Source organism: Bison bison, unplaced genomic scaffold, assembly GCF_000754665.1.
Source record: "Bison bison bison isolate TAMUID 2011002044 unplaced genomic scaffold, Bison_UMD1.0 scf7180017864525, whole genome shotgun sequence".
Classification (NCBI taxonomy): domain Eukaryota; kingdom Metazoa; phylum Chordata; class Mammalia; order Artiodactyla; family Bovidae; genus Bison; species Bison bison.
Genome location: NW_011495076.1, coordinates 3,168,026 through 3,177,321, shown reverse-complemented (window position 1 = coordinate 3,177,321; position 9,296 = coordinate 3,168,026).

Genomic DNA, 9,296 nt, shown 5'->3' with positions numbered 1-9,296 from the left:
GCCAACAAAGGTCCGTCTAGTCAAGGCTATGGTTTTTCCTGTGGTCATGTATGGATGTGAGAGTTGGACTGTGAAGAAGGCTGAGTGCTGAAGAATTGATGCTTTTGAACCGTGGTGTTGGAGAAGACTCTTGAGAGTCCCTTGGACTGCAAGGAGATCCAACCAGTCCATTCTGAAGGAGATCGGCCCTGGGATTTCTTTGGAAGGAATGATGCTAAGGCTGAAACTCCAGTACTTTGGCCACCTCATGCGAAGAGTTAACTCATTGGAAAAGATTCTGATGCTGGGAGGGATTGGGGGCAGGAGGAGAAGGGGACGACAGAGGATGAGATGGCTGGATGGCATCACCGACTCAATGGACATGAGTCTGAGTGAACTCCGAGAGTTGGTGATGGATAGGGAGGCCTGGCGTGCTGCAATTCATGGGGTTGCAAAGAGTCAGACACGACTGAGCGACTGAACTGAACTGATCTGATCTATACCAGAATGCTGTATCCAGCCAAAAAATAAAAATTCCTAGAGTTGGAGAAAGGAAAACATGCAAATTCTGAATTTGTACATTTAAAATAAAAAAAACCTGGTGCATGAGATGGACCTGAAGGAAGTCTTGAGTGACTTCAAAAACTAAGTGATTCCAAAGAGATTTTGCTCATTCTGAAATGGTTTGTTTAGAATTACTTTGTCAGCAAAATTGTCGTGGCAGTTATTTTGTCTACTGATTGGGCCCTGCAATTAAGCCTCCTTGATGAAGGCATGTTAAGGCTAATTTTAAATCTGATTATTGTCAGCATGACATCCACTTGGAGCTGCTTTTCAAACAAGAGGCAGTGTTTTCCTAAAGTCAGTGTCAGAATTTGTTGCCAGAAGTTTCTGCAACCACATATTCATCTCCCACCCCTGTAACCGTCTCCAGATACTATCAGTTCACAGCATCTTAAACTCAAAGTGCTTTGATGTGAGCTAAGTCCAGAGCTTCTCTTGGGAACCCAGAAATGCAGTGGTGTATAAGCATTGGCCTGATTCAGAGAACATCGGAAGATTGAGTATCTAATCAGGTTAGTAAGAGAAAAGGCTCTGGGCCATGTTCTGCAGTCCCTTGACTTGAAGCCTCTTTCATTAAAAGCAGTAATATGTGATTTGTGCTGCCTCTGCTCTATTGTGGGAGGATAAAGATAAGAGTGATTGACTATTGTTGTTTAGTTGCTAAGTTGTGTCCAACTCTTTGCGACCCCAAGGATGGTAGTTCACCAGGCTCCTTCTCTCCATAGGATTACCCAAGCAAGAATACTGGAGTGAGTTGCCATTTCCTTCTCCAGGGGATATTCCCAACCCAGAGCTCAAACCCACATCCCTTGCATTGGCAGGTGGATTCCTTACTGCTGAGCCACCACACCAGGAAAGCCAGAGGGATTGATAATGATTACTAAAAAGCCTCTTGGCCCCAAGCATTCTGTTATCTCTCAGAGCTTTTTGTCTTCCTTTGAATAAAACAAATGTTAAGCAAGATAGGAACTCTGAAGACTGTCTTTCTAGACTGTATTCAATAATGGAGAAGCTGACTGTCCACCTCTGCTGCTTAAGATGACAGCACATCAGAAAAGCATGCCAAGTAGGGTGGCACTGAGCAGAGCTAGTGCTGTGGAATTAATTCTGGCATCTGCACAGTTTTCCCAGTTCCTCTTTACCCTCGCCTTTGAGATGGTATACATCTCTGCAAGCTACTGTTTTCATGAATTCCCAGCTCCAAAACAAAAAACACAAAACCCTTGCTTATCTCTTCACACCCATTTCACTTACAATGAAGGTTTGTAAAGTGCAGACATGATGAAGATAGAACAGAGATGCAGGAGATAAAAGAGGCAGCACTCAGTGACCCATTGGTTGTAGGGGTGAACACGAGGAAACAGTCCAGAGTGATTGAAGTGGCTTGCTTCACTGATCAGGGCAATGGTTACACATTAAACAGCAGAGTGAACTTGGACTGGGAGGAACACATTTGGGGGAAGATGGGTGACTCAATCTCAATTTAGGTCCTGGAGGTTTGAAAACCCAGGGCCATCCCAGGACCTGTGCCAGGAGAGAAGATTGCCACAATCCCAATTGCCTGAACAAGCTGGACCCCTGCTCCATTGTCTACACAAATCAGAGAAGGTGACCTGAAAGAAAATGACAAGCCATGGTCTTAAAGAAAGATTTTTAGTGGTGGGGGAAATAGGAGAGGAAGGAGGCTACTGGTTTCTTCCTTGAAGGTACAGACCCACCAAAACTTGACCTTGACAAAAGAGACTTGGTCTTCAAGTTCTGAAACAGTGTCTGGGCTGCAGATCTAGTCTCCAAAGCTCAGTGATGCAGACCCTCACTCTCACTGCTGAAAGACTCCTACCTGGCTTCCCTCAGCTCAGTTGGTAAAGAATCGCCTGCAATGTGGGAGACCTGGGTTCGATCCCTGAGTTGAGAAGACCCCCTGGAGAAGGGAAAGACCACCCACTCCGATATTCTGGCCTGGACAGTTCCTTGGACTGTATAGTCCATGGGGTCGCAAGGAATGGTACACAGCTGAGTGACTTTCACTTTCACTTTGAGGCCCAGAAGAATCCACAATCGGCCCTAGCAGCAAATTACTTGTTTGCTTATGCTTTTCACTTTTCATATTATTATTGTTATTTTTAATATCTCAACTTTAAAATGGCTTTTTCTTATGTCATTTTGGGGATGTCATCTCCAGGGAAGATCCCCTGGAGAAGGAAATGGCAACCCAGTATTCTTGCCTGGAAAATCCCATGAGCAGAGGAGCCTGGCAGGCTACAGTCAGTCCACAGGGTCCCAAAAGACTCAGACACAACTCAGCAAGTAAACAACAACAGCAAGTCTTATTTAATTGCTTTCCCATTCAACATTTAACCTTCTGAGCTCAGAGTGTCCCCTTTTATTATTTTTCCTTGTTTTTAATTTTAACATTCTACCTTACATTACATTATATAAACTTGGTTTTGTTTTGATTTTCATTTCAGCTTTTGAGCAGAAGATTTTATTTTCAATTGTTTAAATTTTTATCTCCAAACCTTCCCTTTGCATGTTTGAATTTTTACTTTAATCATTTTATTGATTCATAAAGAAATGTTTTCTTTTATTCATTTTCAAATTTTCTACCTTAAATTTTTAGCCCATCTCTCACAGTCATTTTCTTACAAGGTTTTCTCTTTTTAATTTCTTTTTCATTTATTCTTAACGTTGTCTGTCATTGCTCCTGCTGTTTGTTGTTGTTTTCCTCGTTGTTGCATTAAGGTCTTGGAAAAAATTCCCCTATTTCCTGTGAAAAACAGATTAGACATCTTTTCCCTTCTAACTGTATACCTTACCTCCTTTCTTTCTGCCCTTGCAAAATTTTGCCGTATAGGTTTTTCTAAGTGAATTCTAAAACAATTCTAAAGTAAGTTAGATGTGCAAATGCACCCATGCGTGCACACACACACACACACCCTCTTACCTTATAAAATGAAGTCCCTTCCCAGTCAAGAAAGCTGCTTCTGCAGATACACATCTGAAGAGTTGGAATGATGTGTCACTTCAACACATTACAAGAAGGCATGGGATTGATAATCTTTGACTCCAAAGAATTCAAAGGATAATAGAGTAGAGAGATTTCAATGGTCTGCTCTGCAGACCACTTGCATCAATATCTTTGAGGTTTTTGTAAAACAACCTTGGCCCCATTTCCATTTTTAACAGGTTTCTCAGATGATCACTTATATTAAAATTTGAGAACAAGTGCTTTATTGTACTAAAATTTATCCATCTGTATCTGCATAATAGATATATACAAAGCCACTGAAGTTATTATGAATAATGGTTACTTCTGAGAAGTGAGACAGAATGGCGGGGAAAAATAATTTTTTAAATAATAAACATTTGCTACATTCATAACAATAGTTTTAATTAAATAATTTTAAAAGTTATTACACAGTCCTTTGGATGTTTTCCTATGCTGTCTGAATCTCTTTTGACTTTAAGATAGAAAGTAGAACAAGTTACAAGTACATAGCCTCGAAAATACTGACACTGTCTCCTGCTACATTAAGACAGATGTTGGAATTCCATGGAGCACCGCTATAGGAAATTCACCTGCTCTGGCCCTGCGGTGTTCCTCTTCAAAGAACTGGAATCTAAACAAGGAGGGGTGAGGTTGCTAGTTTCTCTTCCTTCCACTCCTTTCACTTAGCTTCTATGTGTCTACAGCATGGAGATCAAACATTTGGCAGAGAATTCATTGGTGCGAATGAGTGAAGATGTCCCTGTTTTAACACTCCACTACTTTCATTGTCCTGTTTCCAAATATTTATTTACACAGCTCCATGCCACTTCAAGAGAGATTTCCGGATCAGAGCTAGCTAGCTGACTTTAATCAGTCAAGGCCAAAAGCTTGTCGATGTTATCTTTAGGGATGTTAGCCAGGGTCAGGCCCTGAGCAACTGGGAAAAGAATAGCTAGAAGACTGAGGAGGGCAAAAGGGAAGAGACAGGACATGCTGTCACATACTTGGTGGACTACTTGGATTAGTGACTTCGGCATGTCTCCCTCAGTATCTATGAAATTCTATTATCAACATTCCTCTAACTCCAGGGAACATGTGTGGGGGTGGGGAGGAGGGGAGCAGGTTGACTCCCTCAGACTCTGTGCCCAGAATTGTGCTTGGGTGTTGGAAGGCCCTGCCTCCACCCCTTTTTGCTCTTTCCTTATTGTTTGGGCATTTAATATGAATAAACATCCCTAATTATCTCTTTAGGATAGACTCCTAGAAGAAGGATTACTAGGTCAAAGAGTATGAACAAATTTGAGAATTTTAATGTATGTCTATTCAATTAGACAAGTGTTAGCTTTTTCCCACTGGATAATCTATTATAGAAAAACATTCTGTAACAGGGGCTTTCCCAATGGCTTAGTGGTAAAGAACCTGCCTGCCAATGCAGGAGCCTCAGGAGATGAGGGTTTGATCCCTGGCTCTGGAGGATCCCCTGGAGAAGGGAATGGCAACCCATTCCAGTATTCTTGCCTGCAGAATCCCATGGACAGAGGAGCCTGGAGGGCTGTAGTCCATAGGGTCACAAAGACTCGGACACGACTGAAGCAATTTAGCACACACACGCACATTCTGTAACACATTTGTTTATGGGAATATTAATATAAATTTTTAGAAAGAGCAAGGACTTCCCTGACAATCCAGTGGTTAAGAATCTGACTTCCAATGCAGGGGATGTGGGTTCAATCCCTGGTTCGGGAACTAAGATCCCACATGCCGTGGACGAAATAAGCCCATGTGCTTCAACTACTGAGCCCACACACTCCTGAGCCACAATGAAGACCCAGCACAGCCAAGGAAAAAAGAGCAGAGCAGAGCTTTAGTGCTTGTCACTGTACATAACACTTGACTCCCCTCAATCTACTGGTTTAGCTTTGCATATTTAAAACAGTTTGGTGATCCACAAAGCTTTCAATGATAATGCCACACTCTATGTAAAATAAAAATTTAAGATTCCTGATCCAGAATAGTCAAACTAATGTGGAATCTACAGTTTGAATGAGTTGGACAGATTGTGTCAGATAATCAATAACTTAAAGGACCCTTATGTCTTGATGGTTGTAGAAAAGCCAGTACTCCAGAGGATTTAAAAAAATTGAGATATACTTCACACATGATAAGATTCTTTAAAAAATTTTCTTTATTTATATTTGGCTGCCCTGGGTCTTCATTGCTGCAAGTGGGCTGTCTCTAGCAGTGGGGGCTACTCTCTGGTTGCAGTGTGCAGGCTTCTCATTGTGGGGGCTTCTCTTGTTGCAGAGCACGGGCTCTAGGAACAGGGGTTTCAGTAGTTGCAGTAGGTGGGCTCAGTAGTCATGGACCGTGGGCTTAGTTGCTCTGCGGTGTGTGGGATCTTCCCGGATCAGGGATTGAACTGGTGTCTGCTGCATTACAAGGTAGATTCTCAGCCAGTGGACCACCAGGAAAGCCCAGATTCTTTTTTTTTTTTTTTTTAGGTGTACAATTCAGTGATTTTTAGTATATTCACAAAGTTGTGCAATACCATTATCTAAGTCTAGAATATTTTCAGTGCTCCACAAAAAGATTCCGTACCCATCATAAGTCACTCTCCACTTGTCCTGCCTCCAGCCCATAGCAACCACTAATCTGCTTCCAGTCTGTATGGATTTGGTCATACTGGACATTTGATATGAATAGAAATATACATATTTTGTGACTGGCCTTTTGTGACTGGCTTCTTTCACTTAGCAGAATATTTTCAAGGTTCATCCCTGTTGCAGCGCGTGTCAGAATTTCATTTCTTTTTATGGCTGAATAGTATTCCATTGCATGAATCCACGACATTTTGGTTGTCCATTCATCTATGGAGGGTTTTTAACGTTAACTTTTAATTTATTATGGAATACACCTGGAAAAGATTATACTAATGTTTATTGTACACTTCAATCAATCTTTATCAAGTGAGCAACCAGCACTCAGATTGTGAAACAGAGCATTACCAGAACCTCAAAAGCCCCACGAACCCCTTTCCAGTCCCTTGTCACCCTCCAAATACAGCCATTTCTTAATTTCTAACTCTGCAGATTAGTTTTGCCTGTTTTTGAAATTTGTACAAGTGAAATCCTACACTACGTTGTCTTTTGTGTCTGGTTTGTTTCACTCAACTCTATTTTTGTGAGATTCATTTGTGTTGTGGCATGTAATTATAGGCAATCATTTCTCAATACTGTATGGTTTTCCATTGTGCAGATACTACAGTTGATGGATATTTGGGTTTCAGTTTTTGGTATTGCTCATAGTGCTTACTGTCTCTTGGTGAATATATGTGCACATTTCTGTTGGTTATATGTCTAGGAGTGGAATTGCTGGCTCATAGGTGTATATATGTTCACTTTAATAGATGCTATGGAATACTTTTCCAAAATTGTTATACCAAATTACAGTCTCACCCTCAGCTTATGGGTGTTACCGTGGCTTCACATCCTTGCCACCAGGGACTATTATCCGTCTTTCTCATTTTCACCATTCCGGTGGAGGTATACTAGTGTCACATTGTGGTTTTAAACTATTTCCCTAATGACCAACGAAGTTCAGCATCTTTTCATACGGTTATTATCCATTAGAAGCCTTCTGTTTTTGAAGTATCTGTTCAATGTTTAATTTTAATATAGTCCAGATTACAAATGTTTTCCTTTATGGTTTTAATTTATATATGTATCACATTTAAGAAAGTTTTTCCTACACTAAGGTCATGAGATTGTGTTTTAATATACTTGACATTGAAAAGTTACTAATTATCAACATCATACCAAATGGTGAATACATCTCAGTTATGACCCCATCAGGAAAGGCATATAATGTTTTAAAGATGTCTGAATGGAAAAAGGAACAAATCATAACATGCATTTTGCCAATAACAACCTACTTATTTCTGTTAGCCTTTAAAAGAACCCGATCCAGGGTTATCTCTCAACTTAGTGTTGGTGATTGTATTTCTAATTTCTTTCTAACTTGTCTATCATCCTTATTTGTAGAAACAATTTGCTTTGACTTATTTATCTCTGCATTTGTGTCTAAATATAAACCATATTAGACCATATTTCATGATTCATATAAACCATATTTCATGATTCTGTTGGTCAGTTTGTAACCATCCGGGCAGGAGGAAGAAATTTTCTGGGAAGAACAGCTCAACAATGTTCCAACAGATTTATTTCTCCATCTGAATCCTTCTCAAACATGCCAAGTGTCCTTTCAATTACCAATCTGATGACACTTGGAGCATCACTGTAATTTATGTCACAGGGAGTTTAGGGGGCAAGAAAGAGAAATTGGCCAGAATTTCAATGGCAACGCACTGCCACATGAAGCAGAAGGACTGCACAGAGGCCAGCTCCTCTCCAAGGGTCATGGTGACTTCACTGCTCACCCTGATATACACAGTATTTGCATCAAGCTAAGAGCGATGACTGATTCTGAAACTGCAGCACACTGCAAATGCAAATCTCACTCTTCCCTCCAAATTATCTGCTGCTAAATAATATGACCAGGCAGAGCTGCACACCAGATTGTTGAAAAAGTAATGATTCGTTGGATGCTCGGAATAGCTGGCCAGCACATCAGAGAGTCTTGCAACCTTCACAGAGCACAGCAGCTGTGTCTCCTAAAGATGGGAAGCTTCGTTAAGAAGCATGGAAAGACTCACAGAATGGGACCGAGGGGAGAGTTAGCAACAGCAAGGGAATGAGAGGCAGGGCTCAGAGTGATATACGCCTGCCCCAGTGGCACTCCTTAATTCACATGGCAGGTGTGGAGTGCTAAGACTGAGGCGCATGAGATTGCTTCCCCAGACACTTGGGTATGAGAATGGCTTGCTCTTGTCTCCAAAACTCTCAATTCTTTCAGAGTTGGGAGACACAGATAGATAATGAGCTAAGAGTATAAAAAATGCTTATTAAAAACTACCATGTGTGAAGAGCAGGGAGTTCCACTGTCTAGTGAAGTGGGTAATAGCCTCTCTTTTCTGGTCTGTGAAACAATATTCCAATAAATCTATCTACAAGAGTATTTCTTCTCGCTCTTCAGAAAGGACACCAAGGATGTTGGAGGGAAGAAAAATGGTTAGCAATGTGCCAAGGTAAGCACCTGGATGCTGTGAACTAGCAACCTGCTGAAGGGAAATCTGCTCACCTGGGTACCAACATCTGGGACCTTCCTGACCCAGGAATCGAACCCGGGTCTCCCGCATTGCAGGCAGATGCTTTACCATCTGAGCCACCAGGGAAGCCCCTAGGAATCCTTAGCAGGTAGAAAAGACACTGTAAGGATAGTATTCCTTTACAGTCACATTTGCCACCGTAGTGCCCTGCTCTTGCTCTTTTCTGCCTGGTTTTCTCTTCTCAGGCCCTTCCTAACTCACTCTTTTGCATCCTTAGATTTCTGCTCAAATTCCATTCCTTAGAGAGACCTTCCCCAACCACCTGATCAAGAGATGTTGTCTCACCGCGGCTCTGCATCTAGTCTCATTCAGCTCACAGGTTTATTTCTTTGTTTAAATTTTTAATTTATTTTTTAATTGAAGCATAGTTGATTTACAATTTTGTAATTTCAAGTGTGCAGCAAAGTGATTCAGATACACTGATAGATAGATATAGAAATAGGGTTTTCCTGATGGCTCAGACAGTAAAGAATCTGCCTGTAGTGCAGGAGAACTGAGTTTCATCCCTGGGTCAGGAAGATCCCCTGCAGAAGGGAATGG